Source organism: Peromyscus maniculatus, chromosome 14 (assembly GCF_049852395.1).
Source record: "Peromyscus maniculatus bairdii isolate BWxNUB_F1_BW_parent chromosome 14, HU_Pman_BW_mat_3.1, whole genome shotgun sequence".
Taxonomy (NCBI): Eukaryota; Metazoa; Chordata; class Mammalia; order Rodentia; family Cricetidae; genus Peromyscus; species Peromyscus maniculatus.
Window position 1 is genome coordinate 34660903 of NC_134865.1, and position 22998 is coordinate 34683900.

General features: G+C 40.5%; 2 long non-coding RNA genes across 3 annotated transcripts in view; both read left to right on the top strand.

Moving 5' to 3' along the window:
- Positions 1-22339, top strand: part of LOC107402078 (uncharacterized) — an 83141-nt gene extending 60802 nt beyond the window's left edge. Inside the window, exons 3-4 of one of the 2 annotated variants that reach the window (XR_006063381.2) lie at positions 17871-18752; positions 19423-22339. This is a non-coding gene — a long non-coding RNA (uncharacterized LOC107402078). Of the gene's footprint in view, positions 1-17870 lie in introns of both variants that reach the window. The other variant, XR_006063380.2, reaches the window with a different exon arrangement.
- The window catches only part of LOC143268437 (uncharacterized), a 626027-nt gene that overhangs the window by 142113 nt on the left and 460916 nt on the right, over positions 1-22998 (top strand). The window lies entirely within an intron of this gene.

The following is a 22998-nucleotide window of genomic DNA, read 5'->3' on the forward strand; positions in this document are numbered from 1 at the left end:
GACTAGACTATGTATAAACCTTAGTATAATTAGTGAAAACAGATGGTTTTGCAGATAGTAGACATAAATTTGCATGTAATTAGGCTGAAGACAATGGCTGGGCCACAGAAACTTTAGCTAGAGAGGGAGTACCAACACTCTCCAAGCAGTACTGCTGGTGGGGCCGGACAAGGCCTATATACATTTCTGAGCACAGTGTCTGAGTACAGTCAGCTCTGATACTTAGATGACTCTTTAACAACGAACAATAAAGCTCTCAAGTTTTAAACAGCTCGCCAACATATCTTGAGCCACAGCTTCCTCTCCTTTTAGTCACATGACCTCTGTCAGGATATCCGATCTCTCTTATCCTGGTGAATTCACCCGACATCACTGTCCTTACCTCAGTCCCCCTCAGCTCTTACACTGCCACCCTCTCACTTGCTAATTCTCTACCATATTTTATTTGTTGTCCTAACAACTGAAGACTGATTATTTTAGATAATTCTACTGAAATTTGGTGTTTGCCAAGCCCCAGCTAGTCTGAGTGGCACAAGGATAAAGCTACAGAATTATTCATACCAGATCCTCAACCAAGCCCCAGAACTGGGTCCTCACAAGGTGGGGTGGAACATGCTTCCCATGTGACAGTAAGGACTTTTCCAATCATTTATTGTTTCATGCATTGCTGTGGGATGGTCTGTATGTCAAATTGCTCTGATTGGTCAATAAATAAAACACTGATTGGCCAGTGGCCAGGCAGGAAGTAGGTGGGACAAGGAGAGAGGAGAATTCTGGAAAGCGGAAGGCTGAGGCAGAGAGGCACTGCCAGCTGCCGCCATGACCAGCAGCATGTAAAGACTCTGGTAAGCCACCAGCCACGTGGCAAGGTATAGATTTATGGAAATGGATTAATTTAAGCTATAAGAACAGTTGGCAAGAAGCCTGCCACGGCCATACAGTTTGTAAGCAATATTAGTCTCTGTGTACAGAGACTGTGTACTTGGTTGGGTCTGAGCGGCTGTGGGACTGGAGGGTGACAAAGATTTGTCCTGACTGTGGGCAAGGCAGGAAAACTCAAGTTACAATGCATCTCACTTGATATGCAAATAAAGGAGAGGAAATGAATGACATTGTTGATAAGAATCCCAGTTGAATATCTCCTTGTCTCCAGATCTGGCTGCAGTGTAGTGTCAGGCACCTAATTTAAGAACAATTTATTTCCAAGGCTCTTCAGCTTCCTAGGAAAGCAGCAATCAAGGTTGATTAACATATCCTTAACCTCATATCCAGATTTCCTGCTGTGTAAGTCACTTACCTTTCATATGTTTGCACTGAGACTTAAGATTCATTTATTCGGAAACAGGAAAGGATGTTCTGATGGACAGCACTTAGGAAGGGAAATATCCACTGTCCTCTGAGCAAAATGTGGCACTAGAACGAATTTTTAGTGTCTTAACCACCACATGGAAAAGCACCCGGTTCCATTCCTGTTCCATTGAATACTCATCTCTGACTCTTGGGGCACATGCTGTTTTGTATTTTGTACGCAAGGAAAGAGAATTAACACCTTTGTGAGCTGCGACACATAGAAATGAAGGATGTTGTCGTGACTTAGCAGCAGCGCCCTCCCTGTGACATGGGTGACAACATTCTCTTCCTTAGATGGTTGGGAGAAATGACCGCCTTGCCTTGAATCAGCTGCTATCACTTCATAGTACTGGGCTTCAAGTCCTAACTTCTTCACAGTGACTTGCTGACATGCTATTCTTAGGTATTTCCTATTTATTTTTACCTGTTGGCTTTCATTTATTGTGTGTTTATGTGTGGGTATGTGAACGTGTGTGTGTGTGTGTGTGTGTGTGTGTGTGTGTGTGTGTTGATGATGGTTGTCTTCCTATGTCACTTTCTACCTTACTTTTGAGTCAGGTTCCCTCGTGGAAGCTACACCAGCCAGCCACTGAGCTGGCAGCATCCTTTTGTCTCTGCCTGCCTGCTCTGGGCTTCCAGATGTGTGTCATAGTACCTGACTTTTTATGTGGACCCTGGGGATCTGAATATAATTCCTTATGCTTGAATAGCAACACTATTGTCTGAACTACCTTCCCAGCCTATGTGTTTATTTATTTATTTTTATTATACTTAGGCCCTGGTTTTAATACATTAGACAGATTCTTGAACTTCTTTATTTAATGTTATCCTAATCCATGTATCAATGAGTATGAAGTCATTGAACAGAAAATCTTTAGCCAACTTGAGGGGTAGATTAGGTTAGGTGTTCAAGGTAATATCCCAGAACTCCTGCATATGGTATTAAAATGTTGAAAATTTCCATTCTCAATGAAAGGCCAAAATAAGAGATCATTCTCACTGCAATTGTGGCTTATTTCAGGAAAGTAGAGTTGGAAATTATAATACTACATGGATAAAAGATGAACATTTTTAAGATGAACCTGTCAAAAGGCATTTTGAAAAAGCAACATCATGATAAATATAGATTAAGTGTCCCTAATTTGAAAATCTAAAATGCAGAAGTCTCCAATATCTGGAACTTTCCGGGTGCCATCAGACATCAACATGGAAAAATTCAGTGTGAGGGCTTTGCAACATATCCCAGTTAATTTAAACACACTCAAAACTACCATGTAAAATTATCTTTAGACCATGTTCATAGGCATTCCCCCCTCAAAATACCTTATAACATATGTGCAAATATTCTCCAATCTGAAAAAATTCAATTCCCAGATGTCATGATTATAAGTGTATTGGAGAAGGGATCCTAGGCCTATAGTGTTGAGCAAGACTTTGTGTCTTTTTCTTGTTCAGCAGGAGCAGGCAGAGACAGATTTCTTTGAAGTCTTGATTAAGGACACTGCTTCAGGGGTGATCATGTTGATGTGGTCCAACGGGGAACATGAACAGCATAGAATGAAGCAGCTCAGGTCAGACGGATTGAGAGTAAGACAAAGAGACCAAGTGGGGAGGACAAGAAGGCAGTGAGGTCCCAGCATTGATAGCATTAGCAGAAACCAGAGGCCTTGGACCAGGCCAATGACTCATTGTAATAAACACTTGCGAGTAAGATGTACGGACTAAACAGTGTACTGTGTGACTCACTGTGTCACATCACAGCTTCTATGATGAGATTTTTCCTTTCTCTCAAATTTTATTTCATTTTATTTGGTGGGGTGGTTGCAGGGGCAAAGGTTGGATATGAAGAGAGGGAGATGTGTGGGATCGAGATGCGTGATGTGAAAGATACAAAGAATCGGTAAAGAAGCTTTTAGAAGAGAAGAGTTTAGAGGTTGAAGGATGTGACACCGTACTAACCTGAGTTTCGTGTGCATATTTATGGCTAAATTAATGAGGTAGGAAATGCAAAATAGGCCCCACTCAATATTGTGCCCCTCCCATTTTGTTAGTGTCACACGTGACTCTAATTTACTATTCCCTTCAGATACAGTCAGATGTTTGGGTTAGGGGCGCTCTTCAGTATTACAGACAGAATTTGGTTGTCTCCAGCAGCTGGGAGCCAGTGCTCATTGTGGAGTACTGCTGAATAAGGCTTGCTCTGCTTTGCTGAAGTTTCCTAGGTATTTCAGGTCACTGACATTTGTGAGCATCTGAGTCACTCAACTGTTTAGAGAAAGTGAAGCTTCCTGAGTCTGCCTGGGAGAGTTCACAGACCACAGAAATGTGTCAGGTCCAAGAAGTGAGGACCAGAAATGTGAGGGAATTAATAACCCAGAGGTGACCTTAGTCAACGAGGAGTGGGAACTGGTGGGTAAATACCCCAGCTGCCTTGCCAGAACAATTTTAAAGAACATTTCACATAAGATCCCATAAGAGCTAAGCCCCGATTCCTGTAGTGGCATACAGTCATTAAGAACACAGTTTTAAGAAACTGTAGAAATGATTACTGAAAGTTTACGGGGGCAGGGGGTGGGCTAACACTAAGGAAACTTGAAAACTGCTATTGTAGAAGTGTCCTAAAATATATACATACACACACGTAAAGGAATTCAAATGGAGTTACCCTGTAACAAGGACAATGTCTCTCAGACACCACAGGCTGTCAAATAAAAAGCCCTTGCCAGGTATGGATTACTTCTTTTTGAGTTTTTGGCCAGGGAAGACCCATAGACCTCTACCCCAAACATTATAGGCTATTGACATTAGTCTTCCTTACCCTCTAGAGCATGAGGATAAGACCATTTACTGAAGACACCACATACTGGGGTCATAGGACAGGGAGAAATTAAGTTGGTAATAAGTTGGACACTTTATCTCTACTGTCTGCTTTTCACAGTGCTGAAAGATATGCTGGGCACACTTCAGTGGGAAAATAATAAACAGACATACCCAACTGTGAGCCCTGTGAGCCACATAATGGGTAGTCTACCAACACAGAATAGCATGGATGTTCCGAGAATAATTTTCTAATTGGATTCAAAACCCGTGCACATGACAGAATTTATGCTTGGTACCATTAAATGGACCAAAACCCATGGCTGACTGGGTCATAGGCCCCAGGGGGAACCTAGTACTATTATTGTGATAAAGTGGACATAGTGATAAAGTGCCCCCCCCCCCAAGTTTTTAACTTTTTACCCGTAGATTTGTATGTCTCTCAACCCCTATCAGAGAATGTTTTTCTTTTTATAGTGTGTTCTGTCCAGTTTTATGTCAACTTGGCCCAAAACTATAGTCATCTGAGAGGAGGGAACCTTGATTGAGAAACGCCTTCATAAGACTGTGCCATAGGCAAGCTGGTGGATTGATTGCTTAATTAGTAATTAATAGGAAAGGTCACAATCCATTGTGGGTGGGGGTGGGGCCACCCCTGGCATGATGGTCCTGGCTTCTATAAGAAAGCAGTCTGAGCAAGCCGTGGGAGGCAAGCCAGTAAGCAGCACCCCTCCATGGCCTCTGCATCAGCTTCTGCCTCCAGGCTCCTGCCCTGTTTTCAGTTCCTCCCCTGACTTCCTTCAGTGACAGACTGTTACCTGGAAGTGTAAGCTGAAATAAACCCTTGGCTTTTGGTCATTGTGTTTCATCACAGCAGGAATAACCCAGACTAAGACACACTAGCTCATCAATGTTCAGAGAATAAGAGATTGTGGAGTTCTCAGCTCTAGCAGGACCTCTCTATCATACCCACTTGCCCCACAGCTCAAGGATCCTCAAGGAAGAGGGGGCAGCAAGATTGTAAGGGCAAGAGGTGGTCAACATCTGTAGTGACATTGGATATGGCGGGCTGTTGAACACATGAACTTCTAGTGGCCATGGCTGCACTTAGAAGACCACACACAATCAATCCAGCCAGAATCCCAATGTGGATAGTGGAGGGCCTCATGAAGTCTCATATCTAAGTGAGGAGTTATTTAACAGCTGCTGGGGGAAGGGTGGGTCAGTTTTCTTTAGGTATGTGGCCCCTGAGAGAACGTTTATGCTCCAGCAGATGGTTCTACACCCATGCATATAAAGGCAGCACTCTGTAGTTCTGAAAAAAAAGTCCATATATGGACTCTGTGGGTTTGAGAAAAAGAAGAGCACATGCAGTTGGGAGGGGAATGTAAGGAAGAATTGGAGAGGAAACAGGGAAGGAATTGGGGAGGAAAGAATGGGGAGTGGATTTGATAAAAATCCATCACAAGAATATATAAACTTCTGAGACAAACAAAGAGTGCAGATGTTAGCTGTGTATCTCCTTTCTTCTTTGTTTTACTTCGTTTTCTCCAGTCCTTGCTTTGCTTAGCCTTTCCCTGATCTGCCTGAGATCATTTCCCAAGAAACCACATGTATTTGAACTTTTGTCTCAGCATCTCCCAAATCAATCCAAGAAAAACACTGGATTTTGTCTCTACCTAGAACAGAGAAGAAAGCCCTTCCTAAATTAAGATGTACTTTTAAGAGATTATGGTTAAGGTGCTTGTGGTGGTCAGTTTTAGTTGTCAGTGTGTCACAATCTAGAATTTCCTAGAAAGGGAGTCTCACTAAGGGACTGTCTAGATCTCATTGGCATGTGGACATGTTGTTGAGAGATTATCTTGATTCCTTAAGGTGGGAGGACCTACCCACAATGTGTGGCATCATTCCCTAGGCAGGGGATTCTGAACTGCATGAGCGGAGACAGAAAGCTGAACCCTAGCATGCGTAATGTTAGTTAATTGCTCTCTGTTCTTGACTGTGGGTGTTCTGCAAATTCCTGCTTCCTTGACCCTCCTGCTGCAAATTCCTTCTTCCTTGACTTCCTGGACTGTGACCTGGACTTGTGCACCCAAGAAGACCCCTTTGCTTAAGTTGTTTTATTACACGGTGTTTCATGTCAGTGATAGGGAACAACATGACAACAGAGATCTTAATGCTATTTCATCTCTAGTCAGACTATGATTTGGGGAGAGTAACAGAATTGGTTAGGATCTTATTATAGCTGATGACCAAGAGTTATGAAATTCTGTTTCAAGGCATAACGTGGCTGTTACAATCTTGAAACAAGAACAGCTATGATTATCTGCATGGAACTCTCATTTCTTGTGCCTATTAATATCTCATTTTGGAAGGAAAGGAAGGGTTATCAGCACCCCCCCCCCCACACACACACACATACAACTGAATGTCACCTTGCCTCAGCTGCACAAGGTCTTGGGAAGCGTAAAGTACACAGGAGATGGTGGGAAGTTGCCGGGGTTGGAGACTCTGGTGGTGCCACATTCTTGTGCCAGGATTAGGCTTCCTGGTACTGCTGCTGCCCAAGTCATTCAGGCTTCCGTAAGGAGCCCTGGTAGACTCGCCGTCTCACCACGCTGTACTTAGGATGAATCTTCTTCAGTTCGTCCTTCCCCTTTCTGTTTGGAGTGAAAGGAAGTGAACTCCTGAGGAGATGTCTCACAATGCTTGGAGACTGGAGTTTAGGACCCCTCTCAGATGAGCGTAACTACAGTGAGTGCTGTATGCTGGCATTGTCCCCCTGTCCACCTCCTCCGTGTGTGTGGCAGCTGGTGTGTGTAGGGGTGTGTTTGTGTGACGTGACGTGTCTTGTCCAGAGGGTTGGGAGAAAGCGGCACAATGACAATAAGAAAGTTGTGTCTGGCCACTGTCATGAAACTGTCTTTCCCTAGTGTGTACACTGCAGTCAGCAAGTATGGAGACTGTGCCTGAACATCTACATTGCAGTTAAGGCCAGATCTCTGAAGTAGAAAAAAACAACATTTTGTTCATGTGTTCACCACCAAAAGAGACCCCTTAACTTCAGTTAGAATAAATATAAGGACTTATTTTAAAAAGTTGGAGCAGCTAGTGACTCACAGGCTTTTAGAAATGCTTTACATATTTTGTATTTGAAATACATTTGTTTTTAAAATGTTTTCTGTTATAGCCATTAGCAGCAAAAAAGAACATTTAGTTGTGTTAGGTACTATGACTGACTAGTCACAGGAAATAGTTACCAGTGTAGCTAAAAACCATGTCTCCAGGCACACTGTTACAAAGGCCTCTATCAGAAGGAAGAAGTCCTGGTTTACTCTCTGTTATTGCTCCTTTCTATCAGATTCTAGGAAATGGAGTGATGTACAACTATCAACAACATAGATTTCCATGAAGAGTCCCAAAGTGAAATCCCTTTGTCTCAGCTAAGAAATTCTTCTTCTTCTTTTCTTGGATTAAGATTAGCTTGAACTGTTTGGGAAGCCCCCAGACAGTGGGACTGGGACAGGTCCTTAGTGCATGAGCTGGCTGTTTGGAACCTGGGGCCTCTGCAGGGACACTTTGCTCAGCCTGGGTGAAGGGAGGAGGGGACTGGACCTGCCTCAGGCTGAGCTGAATCCCCAGGGGAGTTCTTGCCCAGGAGGAGATGGGAATGGGGGGTGGGCTGGAGTGGGGGGTAGGGAGGACAGAGAAATCCATAGCTGATATGTAAAATTAAATTAAATTATAAAATAAAATTAAATTAAAAAAAAAGATTATATCCATCCAAAAGAAACACAAATTTCTGGGACAACTGATTGTTTGTCAAAAAATAAAATGTATATTTGCACACGGAAAAAAAAAGAAAAAAAGAAACGTTTTGGGTTTCTTCTTCTCTTCCTGATAAGAACATAGTTTATAAAGTTTACACAGTTTCATGTAAGTAAACCATGCAGCAGCAACAGGAGAGATTTTCTATCCACATAAACAAGTGGATTCATAGTCTTCCATGATGTTGACCACAAGAGATAAGAATACCAAAAGCGGGGCTGGAGAGATGGCTCAGAGGTTAAGAGCACTGACTTCTCTTCTAGAGGTTCTGAGTTCAATTCCCAGCAACCACATGGTGGCTCACAACCATCTGGTGCCCTCTTCTGGCCTGCAGTCATATATGCTGTATACATGATAAATAAATAAATCTTTTAAAAAAAAAAAAAAAAAAAAAAAAAAAAAAAAAAAAAGAATACCAAAAGCAACTTAAAAACAACTGGAACAAAGGATCTGATCAGAAATGACAGCTGTTTGGGAGTTTAATTTTGTAGGACAAAGGCTGGCTTTTGAGTGTTTATTTTAGGGTCGGGGAGTTTATATTATAGAGGTATTCACATCTCCATTTCTTTCATTTAGCCATGACACACTTCCTGGATATTTCAAGTCTCTCTGTTTTGCAAGACGACTTTGCATTCTGAAGAGGTTTCCTGCCTGATTTAATTCCATTAACTGATCACCATGGAAACTCTTGGTGTCGTTTCCTCTTCCTGGAATGAGACATTGACTCTGTTTCAAATAGAATTTTTGGCACAGAAAATAGAATAAGTTTCATAAAGTAAACTGTGTGTCCACAGGAATGCCTTTTAGAGTGGCCTTCTGGGTGGAGAGGAGTCACACACACATCACCACAGAGCTGGGAAGACAAAGTGTCACTTAGGATCAGGTAGCCGCATAGTCTGCATCAAAACAAAGTGATATCTGTCAGACTCAGTTTTAATAAGGAAGAACTTGACAACAACCCTTTGTTGTAGATTAGCCTAATTAAATATAAATAAAACAATCAATGATATAATAACCCTAAAATTTTATAATCTAAGTTTCTCCATGTTGTTTTAAAGCCTATTAGTTTGGATAATGTAAACAGCTGAATTGGAAAAATAATTTATATAATGAACCATAATGCAAAGAGCCAACCCACATTTTGTCATAGATTTTATTTTTAAGGGGCATTTTCAAGCACTCATGAATGTATTGGACATACTGAGGCATTCTATTAAGATCTATTCTCTGAGACAAGGACTAAGAAATATAGGCAGGAGTCAGTTACAGTCATGAGAAAAAGGGGTTATTGTGTTCAGCATGCTTGCTGCAGTCCTTATGTATACTATGTATTATTATTAAATGTCTACACACAGGTTTCATGCAGATGCTTATATGTCTACATTCTGTCTATAGACATATATGCCAATCAAAGTATATATTGAAAGAAAAAAAATCAGCAGGCATCGAGAGAAAACTCATTTAGACAACATCTTCAGTTAAGTTAGTTTTCCTTGTTACAGGACTATTTCCTGTAAGATTTAGATTTTTGTTGAATGTTTGAAAAACATGTGTGAATTATGATTAGAGATTTCTACCCACACTTTTAAGTGAGGTCTATTTTCCCAAGTCATGAAAGTGGAAAGGAGTTAAAATTGTGGTTACTTGCAAGCCTTACTGACGGAAGATGATCGGGTTCTTTTGATGACTTGAAACTTCTCTATGGAGAATTGTTGATTATGATTCTCTCATTAAGCAGAGGCGACTGGAAAGCATTATTATCTTTTCCCATAGTCAGATGTCTAGAAAAATGTGCTGACCAAAAAAGCTTTATTAAAATGAAAATTCACACACATAGCACTTCCTAAAGGGAGCACACATTTAGCAGATCTAGAAAGAGCAATAAGATAATTTTATACATTCTAAATATTGACGTTAAGATATTTCAAAGTGCTGACCATGATTTTGGGGGATCTACTTTGATTATTCAAATTTGAGAGGTGTATGATAACTTCAAGTGCACTGTGGCTATATCCACTTTGTTAAAGCTTGTCCAAGCTGTTGGGATAGCTCACGATGACAAAGCAATAAAAAGCTCTGGTAGCGAACTGTGTGCTGCTTGCTACTGTCTGTGTGACTGACTCAGTGTGTTGGATGTAAATAAAGCAAGGTTTCACCACAGCTGCCTTTCAAGTTCAAACACATGCACTGTGCAAATTGCATTCATGCCTATCCCTGGAATCATTTTTCTGACCTCAAATCCCACTATCCTGTAAATGATAATCCAAATGCACCATATCAAAAAAAGCATGTAGGAAATCTCAGCCTGCATTTTGCAGTCATAAAAAGCTTGGAGAAAATGATTAAGATCTAAACACAGACTTGCATGTTTGACTGAAGGATCTCAACTTTTATGAGCTCCTTGAGCCAATTATTATTTTTATATTATTTTGGATCCTTGCATATCGATACACATAGTTTTTTCCTCTCCTTACCTTCTCTCTTCCTCTCCCCATCCCAGTCTCTTTGGTTCCCTTCCTCCGCCCCCCCCCTTGTTCATTCCCTTGGCTCCCTGCTCACCTCCCCGCCCCCACCACCTTGACTCCAGTTATTGTGTGAGTTCTGAGGAGGTGGGGAGATTTCCTGTGACACATTTTTGTCCTTTAACCTAGCCACTGAAGCGTAGATTATTGTTTCTTTCTCTAAAGTATACAAACATTACCATGGCTTAATAACCATACTCATACCAATGCAGTAAACCTTGTATTAGTCATAGAGGACTTGGCCAAAATGAATATTTTCTGACGTAGATGTTACAGTTCTGGTTCTGGTGAGGGCAGACTAGAAGGGAATAATCTCAATATATTAAAATTTTTCCTGCTAAGGAAACTCAATCATGAAGCAAGTATACTCTGGCTACGCATTAATGAAATTTCCATTAGCTGGAGTTACAAATCCATATCCACGTAATTTCTACTTGGGTACGTCAGTGATTAGTATGTTGTGGAAGGCCGTGTTTTCTATCCTCTCCCTGGTCTTCTCTGTCCTCTATCATGGCCCTTTCCTCACATCCTTTATTCTTCCCTTCCTTTCTTTGCTCTTCAAACTCTTTCAACCATGCATACCTCATTTCTTAACCTAAATGTCGGTATTTCATACCGACTGTATTTCATATTTACATTGCAGATTATAGAGAATGTTGAAGCTATGACAATTAGCTATGCTGCTTCAAAATTTGTTTTTTTTTTAAAGAAAGCTAAAAACCAGTGTGCATTGGCTGTAGAACATGATTTATTTCTGGATGTAGCTAGGCACCCCTGCAGTCAATAGACGCTCAACAAGGAAACTGGAAAAGGTTCTGGCACATGTGCATCCGTTCCCAGCCGTCTTCATACACATCTGTGAAGGAATCCATGATGACTGAGCAGAAGGCAGTGTAGAACGCTGTTCCTTTGCTCGTGGTGGATTACGGCTAGGACAAGAGTGGTCACATGAGCCTTTGTCCTCCTGTGGTAAAAGGACCCTGGTGACACAGACTGAGTTGTCCCTCACTGATCCTCTCCCTTTGTCAGCATGAACCTTTTACTCTATCATGTGATCACCTGCAGCCCCAAATTTTGCCCTGCATCTCAATTCTCACTAATATGATGATGTGTGCTGCCTATCCTGAGGTAATTGGGAGAAATTGAAACATGCTCAGCTTAAACTAATCCTAATATTTTATATTCCCTACCTGACACACTGCTTTAAGATTCTTCCTAATTTATAGAAATCTATGTCTGATAGATTTCTTGGGACCAAATCAGCCAGTATGCTTTGAGAAACTACTCCAGTGCACATGACTTTCCCTGATCATATTATAGAGGAATGAAAAGAAAAACAGTATGTCTTGACAAAAACTGAAATACAAGATCAGGTTAGTGGTTTCAAGTTAATAGTCTTAATCTGGTTTCAAACACCAAATAAATTTAGTTTGACTCATAATATTTTAAAAATTGACTGGTTGATAAGCTTTAAAAGGGAAAATAAGAATTTCTGGCCTGTCTTGAATAATTGCAAGATCTGGTAATGTTGGAGTCATCTTCTCACGTAACAACCATCAGCTGGTACTGGGTGCTACTACCCTTTACCTATGGTCATGGCAGAGTTCCTATTCAACCTCTTTCAATTACTCTCACTACTGACTACTTCCTGTTAGATAATAAAGAAGCCTATGACCCTAGCATTGAATGGTTTTCCTTGGAGGTAATTAAGTAGGACCAATGGTCCTCAGTGTTTGGCAAGTTAATCTGTCAGTTTTAAGTTCATATTTATATTTCTGATGTGTGAATATGGAACTGTGCTCCTTGTTTTTAGAATGATTGGTGTTCTGTAGAAACACTTCTTTAAGACTTATTTTTTTTTTATGTATACAAGTGTCTGCATGTATGTATGCACATGCACTGTATACATGCCTGGTGCCCACAGAGGCCAGATGATGGTGTTGGATCTTCTTGAACAGAAGTTACAGGCAGATGTGAGCTGCCATATGGGTTCTCTGTCAGAACAGCATCTGATTATATCCACTTTCTAGCTCCAGAAACCTCCTCTATAATTTTTTCAAAAACTTTATTTTGCTATGAGGTGTGACACACGCCTTTAATCCCAGCTCTCAGGAGGCAGAGGCAGGCGGATCTCTGTGAGTCCGAGGCCAGGCTGGGCTACAGAGTGAGTTCTAAGAAAGGATCCAAAGCTCTGCAGAAAAACCCTGTGTCAAACAAACAAACAAACAAACAAACAAACAAACAAACAAACAAACAAAACCCCTTTATTTTAAGTATGGGTATTTTGTCTGCATGCATATTTGCATATCATATGCATGGCTGGTGCCTGCAAAAGCCAGAAGAGAGTGTTGAGTCCCCTAAAACTGGACTTACGGACAGTTGTGAGTCACTCACATAGGTGTTGGGAATCCATCCGTGTCCTCTGGAAGAACAAAAACTGCTTTTAGCTGCTGACCCCTCTCCAGCTTCAGAAACCTCTTCTTAGTTGGGAGCTCTCCTCAGAACACCTATGAATTTCAGAGCAAGTCATACATGGCCCAAATTTTCTCTGTACTTTAAATTATTAGAGTTAGAATATTTTAAAGTCCTATGGGTTTTCTATATAGTTTTATCTGCCTGATAGGCTAATAGGCTTTGAAATTAGTTGGTGGTTGATCTAGAAAAATCACTTACATGGATGATAGCTTTGCTGAATCATTTCCTTTCTTACAACATGATAAAAATATTTCTTCAATTAACTGAAGGTTCATGTGTATTAGTCAGGGTTCTGTAAAGGAACAGAACTTACAGAATGATTTTCTCTCTCTCTCTCTCTCTCTCTCTCTCTCTCTCTAATATATAATATATATTATAATGGCTTACAGTCTATGGTCCAGTTAGTTCAACAACTAACACTGCTGTCTGTCAGTGGATTGTCCAAGAATCCAGTAGTTATTTAGTCCAAGAGGCTGGATGTATTAGCTGGTCTTCAGTATATTCTAGAATCCTGAAAAAGTAGGTTCTAATGCCAGTGAAGGAATGGACTTGCTAGTGTGTGTGTGTGTGTGTGTGTGTGTGTGTGTGTGTGTGTGTGTGTGTGTGTGTGTGAGAGAGAGAGAGAGAGAGAGAGAGAGAGAGAGAGAGAGAGAGAGAGAGAGAGAGAGAGAGAGAACAAGAGCAAGCAGGCAGATGTAGCAGGAATCTTAAAAGTTCTTATTAATAAAATCAAACCCGAGGCCAGTTGTTGGGGTCAATGCTGGTAGATCAGAGAGACAGAACAAGCCACAGCTATCTCACCTTGCCAGTTCCTCAGCTCGTCCTGTTTCCTCAGACTGGAAGCTTCTGTGTCCTCATCCCAATGGCTCTCACCTGAACTGCTGCTTAAAAGCCTGAATGCTTAACCAGCCAAATGCTGAACCAGCCAAATGCTTCTAGTTTCTGGTCCTCACGCCTTATATATCTTTCTCTTTCTACCACCACTCTCTGGGATTAAAGGCTGGCTTTCTGGGATTAAAGGTGTGTGTCACCATGCTTGGCTATTTCCAATGTGGCCTTGAACTCACAGAGATCCAGAGGGATTTCTATCTCTGGAATGCTAGGATTAATGGTGTGAGTGCCACCATTTTCTAGCCTTTGTATCTAGTGGCTGTCTGTTCTCTGACCCCAGATAAATTTATTAGAGTACACAATATTTTGGGGAACACAATACCACCCTTTTCCAGAGAGCAGAGAGCAAGTTTCCCTTTTCCATGTCCCTTTTGTATAGGCTGCCAGCAGAAATTGTGGCCCAGATTAAAGGTGTGTCTTCCCACTTCAAATGATTTAATTAGGAAAAATCCCTCAGAAGTATACTTAGCCACTTGAGTTTTAGTCAATTCCAGATGTACTCAAGTTGACAACCAAGAATAGCCATCACAGAATGGCTTTTATTTATTTTTTTCTGAAGGACATGTAACAGTGGAACTACTCCATGGAATCTACATACAATCGTGGGTAAGAAGCACAGAGAGCATACAATGAGCCTTGTCTTGTCTGTGCTCTAGGAAAGTATGCCAGGGGCCCTTGGATGTCCAAAGCGACAACTTCAATAAATGACAATAACCATGGGCCCACTCTTCACCGGAATAGCTGATTAACTACAATGTAATAGAATAAAGCTCCAAGCTCACAAATGGCACCCGCCAGCCCTTTAAAATGACCCAAGGAAGAGGTTAGCGGACATGTAGGTACAAGGGTCCTTAGCTCTCTGTGTTCTGTGGCTTTACCTGGGACCAGGAAGAGCAGCGCGCTTCTGTCTCTGCCCTGCGAAAGTAACCGTTGGCTTCTCCTCTACAACTGACGAAGGTCTGGTAACAGCACCTACCAGTGACAGCGTCTGGATGTTGTGATCTCAATCGGGTTTTAATCACTACAGCAGATTTCACCCTGAGCTCCTGACTAATTTTCTCAGGCCCTCATGGTCTTGTTTTATGCCCATCCAGTCTTCCTTCCTATCGTAATATGTTGTGTCCATGATTGGCAAACATGCTGTGGTTCTTGCTCTGGAAATGTAGCTCAGCTCTGAATGGTAAGTCTTCCTCTACCCTCTGGGGTAGACACCCATAGCCTTTCTGATTTGCTTCAGATTGATGTCACATGAGTTATGCTAAGGAAGAAGGGTAGAGGTGTTATGTAGTGATCAGTGGCAAAGCTTTGATGTCTAACAACGTTTCCCTTGTCCTGGGGAAGGAATCATGACTTCATGCTAAGTAGGCAGATAGAGTAGCACTGTACTACACCTTAGACCCCAAGTTCATGTTTGATTCAATCACTTGCCAGTTTTCTTGAATAGGTTAACAAATAATCCATTTTTTTTTCTAACAAAATGGATATTAAAATATCAAACACAAATCTCACTTAGTAGATTTGTAAGAAATACATGATCATAGATAATCTAAAGTTCGCCCGGATTGTGGCATTTGTCTTAGGGTTACTAGTGCTGTGATAAAACACCAAGACCAAAGCAACTTGGGGAGGAAAGGGTTCATTTGGCTTATGTTTTTCTACATCATGGCTCATCACTGGAGGAAGTCAGGGAAGGAACTCAGACAGAGCTGGAACTTAGAGCCAGGGTCTGGTGCAAAGGTCATGGAGGGGTGCTGCTTACTAGCTTGCTCTTCATGGCTTGCTCAACCTGACTTCTTAGAGAACCCAGGCCAACCAGCCCAGGGACGCACCTCCCACAGTGGGCTGGCCCTCCCTCATCAATCACTAATTCAAAAATGCCCCATAATCTTGTCTACAGCCTGACCTTAAGGAGGCTTGTTCTCAGTTGAGTTCCTCCTCTTTGATGACTCTAGTTTGTGTCAAGCTGACATAAAATAAGCCAGCACAGCATTTATTACATTCAGTTCTCCACATAGAGTCTAATAACACAATAAATTGTGAGAATTTTATTGTAGTGTAAGTCTTTTTTTTTTTTTTTTTTTTTTTTGGTTTTTTTTTGAGACAGGGTTTCTCTGTGTAGCTTTGTGCCTTTCCTGGATCTCACATTGTATACAGAGTTTTGATGGGAAGTTATAGCAGAAACTGGGAGTAGTGGAGGGATGGGATCTATTTTATTTAACAAAAATTCTTATTATGAAACAATATGACTAATTATAGAAAAATTTAAAGATATAAAAATAAACATAAACATATTTTCTAGTACTAGTTACCACAATCATTTGGGAATGTTTTTTTTTGTGTGTATTTTCACACATATGTGTAGATATGGTATTTGTAGTATGTGGTTTTTAGAGCTATAAATTTATACAGATAAAACTTTCCATATGTGAAATTGTTATTACAAAATTGTACCATAATATTTTGATTTTTAATTTAATTTTTCTTTTTTTAACAATTTTTTTAAAAAAATTATTCATTTATTTTCTTGGGGTGTGTGTGTGTGTTTATGTGTACACAGCACACACATACATCCCATGTCATACAGGCAGAGGCCAACTTGTGGGAGTTGGTTCTATGTTTCCAACATACGTGTCCTGGGAAGAAAACTCAGGTCATTATGCTCAGCAGAACACACCTTTACCTGCTGAGACATCTTGCCAGCCATATTAATTTTTGAGACAGGGTATTGTTACATAGTTCAGATTATCTTGAACTTACGATACTCTTACTTCTCTATCCCAAGTGCTAGCATTAGGATGTGCAGCACCAGATGCTTTTTAAATGAGAGAAAGAAATGTTCTTGACAAAAAACAAACAAACAAAAAACACCAGGAAATTCAATAAAAAGAACATAAAACATGCAAAATTCCCCAACCCAGAGCTAGCCCTTGTGACTTACTGCTGTGTGACATTGGTTGGTCCACTCTCCAGTTATCTTTCCATGTTGCCAGTCTGCATGCTTCTGCACCAGCATCCTCAACTCTACACGGAATTCTCCTTTGTGAGTTCATACAGTCTAATTTCATAGATGCCATAACATTAAGGTTCTTTTTTAAACCACCAGGACTTTGATGAACAACCTAGTAGTTTAACACCTAAATATTCCTAGTCATTTTCTTAGGACAAATTCTGGAAGGGACAGATATTGACGCCAAGGCTCAGCATGTTTTTATGGCCTTAGATATAGCTCCAGGATCACACAAGAATTTCAAATTACAGATAAGATACTTACTTTCTTCTAAAATGAAATATTGTTCTTTTATACTAGTTCTAAAACTATGCAGAAGAGTTATTTTGAAATATAACAAAATTCCATGTGATTAAGCACCTTAATGCAATTTAAGGGCATCTAGTGAATTCCATCTTTTTACAAGTATTTATTTTTAATTAGGTGTACTTGTGTGTGTGTGTCTTTGTTGGGGTATGGCATGTGAGTGCAGGTACCTGCAGAGGCCAGAAACGGGTGTTGAATCTCCTAGAGCCAGAGTCATAGTGGTTTAAGCTTTCCAGTGTGGGTGCTGGGAACAGAACTTTGGTCCTTTGGAAGAGCAGCAAGAATTCTTACTACTGAGAGATCTTTCTTACCTCAGTTTATAATATCTTATGAAGCACATAGCAACAAATTAGCATATTTCAAAATCTTTACACACATTTATAGATAATACCTTGAGAAAATTTCCAGTGTTTCGTGGAATAGTGAACATTTTTATTCCATAGCATTCTGACTTAGGTGAATTCAGAGGAAAGAGTATCAATGCAATATAAAAAGTATAAATAAGTATGTAATTGTTTATATTCTTATATAGGTTAAAAAATTAAATTGACCCCTTTTTAGTTTTACTATTTTCAAATTATGGATGTATTTCTAATACAAAAATATGTATTATAGTACCTGGAGTTCTACAATATTTAGAAGGGTTCCTAATTAATTGTGTATCCCAACCACAGCCTCTCCCAGGCCTCCAGCCTGCACTGGCTCCCTGCTCAGCCTCTGAAGTCTTGTTTCCACGCCTGTAGCACATCAAGTTTTCTCTTTGCTGATCAGCTTATGACTGGCTCCTCATCATTCAGACCTTCCTTTTGGGATCACTCATTCGCAGAAGAGGCTATCTACCGCACAGGCGATAACCACTGTTCCATTTGCCTCCCATCAGCCTGCAGAAGATGACTCCCTTCCTCTTTGGAACTAGTTATGGTCATTTGACTTGCTTTGGTCTCAACATATGCCACCATCGACTTGACAATGTGGCAAAGTGGAAGTCTTTAAAAGCTGTTGCATAATTTGTCACATGGCCTTACTGAAACCTTTGTGTTTGGTGATGTTAAACTGAGAAACTTCTGCCATCCTGAATCCCTGAAAGGGCACCTGGGACAGCTCTGCCCTGAACCAGATGGCAAAGTTCCATGAGGAAAAGCTATAGCATTCTGACTCTGGGCTTATTTGTTAGTATACACATCCTAACCTGCGGACAGCACACAGCTTTCTTGTCCTTTCAGACAATCCCAACTCTTTTCCTACCTTATTTTCTTCAGAGTGCATATAATTACATAAAGCCAGTTTCTTATTCAATTAAGAACTGTCCTCCTCACTAAAGTGATATGGAAGCTTTGTCTGTCTTCTTCTTCATTGTGGTATCTCCAGAGCCTATAACATTAGCTGGTACATTAGCAGATCTCTGAGATGTGTGCTGAACAGGTCAAACCAACGAACATAGTATTTCAATGTGTGGAATCTCCATGAGGACAACTGATTACGCCAAGATTCCAGGATAGCCTCTGGGACACGTGAAAAAGAAGACACGTTTAGTTAGGTTCTGATGGTTGAAAATGGTGAGCCTTGACCATTTGCAAAAAGATCTCACTCTCATTCTTACATTTTTTCTTTCCCCGTTGTTTCATAGACAATGTTCTGTGTGGAAGGAAAACAATCATAACTTTGTCTTTTACAGTCTATGTAGTCATAGACTATAAAACAGTGCTCCTTATGTAAAGCATAAGCTTAGCGATGCCTTAAGTGCATTTGGTGCACAGGCAGCTAGGCCTTTCCTGGCTTTCTAGAGGATACGAAATGCCAATGCATTTCAAATAGACCCATGAAGCGCACACTTCCATTTTGGGCCATGACCATCCTTTCATTATAATGCTTGGACTCTGCTGTCTTATGGCATGCTAATGTATATCAATTATAAAGATGTTTTGAGTCGATGATTTCTCAAAGGCTTCAAAGGAGTGAGGGAAACATTTGTTATTGGGTAGGTGGTCAGCAGGGCTTCCCAGCTGGGGCAACTGACTCATAACTCTGCTCTTGTTGTAGACTCAGTCCTTGAGCCAGATGATCACTTCCGTTCTTTGGTCATCCACACTAATTTAGGGTGACTACTAACAGCTGCATCCCTGGATGCCTTCTCTTGAACAGAAATAGAAAAGCACAGATGGTGACATTTCACATTCACAAGGCTCATTCGGTCCTGAAGTCATTTGTTGTCTTCTCAATTTCCAGGCAAAATGGAATGGGGAAGCTATTCTGACGTCAGACTGCAGTGGCCATTTGCTTTTTTGACAATTTGAGACTCTCCGGCATGAATCTGAGGGACTCGATGGCTTTCGCATCACGGGATACTGTGGTTTCATTATAGCCCATTTGTTACAGAAAAACACCTGGTCTCTTGTGTTTTGTTTTTTATTCTGAAATTCCTTATGCTTAAAAAACCTCTTCCAGTTCCTGTCAATCACATCTCATGGCTCCTCCCCCTGATCTCTGTTGTACTTTTGCTTTATCTGGAAACACGACTTTTCGGTAGTATACCATACATCAGGAGTTTTCATGTTTGCTGCACTACAAAACAGAAACAGGGTAGCAATGGAGTTTAGAACATGGGGTATTTTTTCCATCTTTAACTTACTTTGGCATCTGAAATACTTCAACTACTTTAAAGATCACCATGTGCTCAACAGATCTGTATAAATTTGCAGTGATGCTTTCAACTTCTGTTTTTATCTTGCCAGAAAGAACATAATGAAAGCCTAGTGTGTCTGGACAGCAAGAATGTATCTTCTAACCACTCTTTGAACGAAAAAAAACGGTATAATTAATTTTCCCCCTTGAATGTAAAATTAGGCCTGTTCATTATAGAGAAACTTAGAGAGCACAGAGAGTGTAAGGGAGAAAATGCAAAATCAAAATATAACTGTAAGAGATTTGATTAATGTATTAGTGTATTTATCTTTATTTCATATGCATTAAATGATTTTCAAAGACAGAATTTTAGTATTGCTATGATAAAATGCTATTAAAATACTCCTGAAGCTTGGATATTTAGGTATTTAATGATTATTATTAATTCATTTTGCATCTAGAAGCACAGAACACTTTGACATTAACCTTTCACTCCATGTTAGTGTCTTTCAGGAGGGTAGATCCTGAAAAAAACAGTTACTGAATCTAATCTGTGATGCACTTTGGTGGGTACTTTTCAGTTCTTTTTTCTGGACCTTCCAGCCAGTTCTGATGCTGCAGACTGCTTCCTCTTTATTAAAACCCTGTTTCCTGTGCTCAGCAGCATCAGGACTCCTCGGTTTTCTCCGCCCTCGGCATCTCTCCTCCCAGAGCCCCCCCGGGACCCCCCCCTGCAGTCACTGATGTGGAAATTCCTCAGCTTCCATCCCATGACCCCTTTCTTTTCATTATCACTCTCTGAACTCATCTACATTTGGGACTTTGCTTGCTATGTCTGTATCTAAGTGTCTTATTATAAGTCAGTGTGGGAGTCCACGTCTGCATACATTCCAGCACTTAGGAGGCTGAGGCAGCCGGGTCTAGAGTCAAGGCAAGCCGGAGTAGGCTATACCAAAACCACAACAAAGACAAAAACAGAACAAAGCGAAAAACAGATTTGCTGGGACTGGAGAGATGGCTCAGCAGTTAGAGCACTGCTGCTCTTCCAGAGGACCTGGGTTGGACTTTCAGCACACATGGTGGTTCATACGTCTGTAACTCCAGTTCTAGGGGATCTAACACTCTCTTCTATCCATATCAGGAACCAGGCATGCAGGTGATATGAAGATAGACAAAACACCCAGACACAAATTAAATTAAAAAAAAAAAAAAACAAGGAACAGAGCTCTCAGTTCTTATCTCATGTCTCTTTTCATAATGAATACGTAATTATAGATTATGTACCTTATCCATGCATTTTTTTCCTGAGTGTTGTGTTATGGATGGCAATTTTGTATCCAGTAGAAGGTATTAGAATGGAGGTTATGACCTGTGTTGTAGCTCTTTGTTAGCTGTTGAGTAAGCTAAAGCCCTTTACCTTTTCCAAGTACTCATTCTTTAACTGTTAGATTCCTAGGATAAATTCTGTTTCCTAGTTCTAGTATTTATAGAGCTGTTTCTGTTTCGTTTTGTTTTAGGCATGATCAGGTTCAGGTTTAGAATCTCTCAAATGATATCAGATTGTCTGGAGATCTTTGAAACAGACCTGGTTTTTCTTTAAATAGGTAATTATGTTGTAGGTTTGACTTTTAATCTCTTAAAAGAAGAAATAGGCCACATGGCAATCAACTACTTTCCCTCCACTCCAATGGTGAGGACATGAGCCCCAAGTGACTCTGTGACTATAAAGTCAGACGGGAAAGTCAGAGAGAGGCTGCATCAGGGAGACTGAGTGACCATCGGGGGCCGAGAGGTAGAGTCGATAGTGTTTCATAGGAAGGGCACTTTAGACCCAGTTTCCCCAATTCTGCTGTTTTACTTCACAAATATGTTGAGAGAAAATAGTCCACTCAAACTAAGTTAGAATAATTTTAATAGCCACAAAATCCAGTCTCTCAGGTGACAGACTTTTTCCTGACACTGAGATGTTGTATATACCAAGTTCACTTATGTACTTGCCAAGTGGCTTCCCAGCCTAGTTTTGAATATAGCCACTGAAAAATGTGTTAATGTGTCCCTTTGTTCTAGTTTTTGAGACTTTCATTGTATTTATGCTCCTACTGCTTTATGTTGAGAGCTTACTTTACAATTCTCCCCAGGTGACACTTGCTTGTCTTATTACACAGTTAGTATAATGGAGTGAGTCTTCTTCTGCACGTCCTTTAGTCAGTGATACTCAAGAAATAATCTGTTCTGAGAATGGGTGATGGTTTATAATTCAAATATTAGTAAGCATCTATGATTTGGGATAGAGTGCTCCCCCATGGAAGACTGAAAGAGATTAGCCCTATCTGACTGCCACTGGACAATTCAATTTCATTTCAGGTGATTGAATATAGGCAAGCAGGTTCTGGCAAACTTACCTAAGTGCCAAATCTCCAAACATATGCACCCTTTGTATTCAAAAGCCAAAATGATGACGGTAGAAATAACGTACAATTAATGTGTTTTTGAATAAAAATAAAATATCAATTAACACTCATGCAGAGCAGAGTTGATCTCAGTTACTTTTATTTCTACCTTTCCTCTCTTTGGTCATAAAGAGTTATCTCTGAAAAACTGGAGATGAATTACTAGAAAACATGCTACAACCTCAGAGTCTTTGCTGTAGTTACAAGAACATTTTTGTGGGTGAATTTCCCCATTCTGTTTGTAGGTAAGTAGTTAACAGTTGATGGCTATGGCAATAGTTTCTCAAACTGAATGACTGAAGGGACACTGATAATAGACATGATGTTGAAGTGTCTGTTTGAACGCTCCATGGGCACCTTTGGGAGTTCCTGCTCCACAGATCAACCTTCCATGGTAGCATGCAGTGCCCCAGCTTGTCACCTTGCCATTGTCCCAAGATGTCATCATGTCTTGGACTCGTGCAGATTTTTATCATTTTTAAAAAAATGTCTTTAGTATGTGGGTCAGTGTTTAGAAGTACTCCGTTTAAAGTATCCCGAAATCCTGATGTAGATGTTTGTCACTTCTGATTTCTCTATTGAGCTTGGCGCACACATCACAATGCTAGTGATCTCAGGGAAAATGTCACTGTCCTTGTGTTCTACAGGAAGTGTCCTCCCCCACCTAACATTTCACTTTTCTCATTTTTGTGTGAACTACCTTTTTCCTTTTGTAGGTGTCAAAAACAGA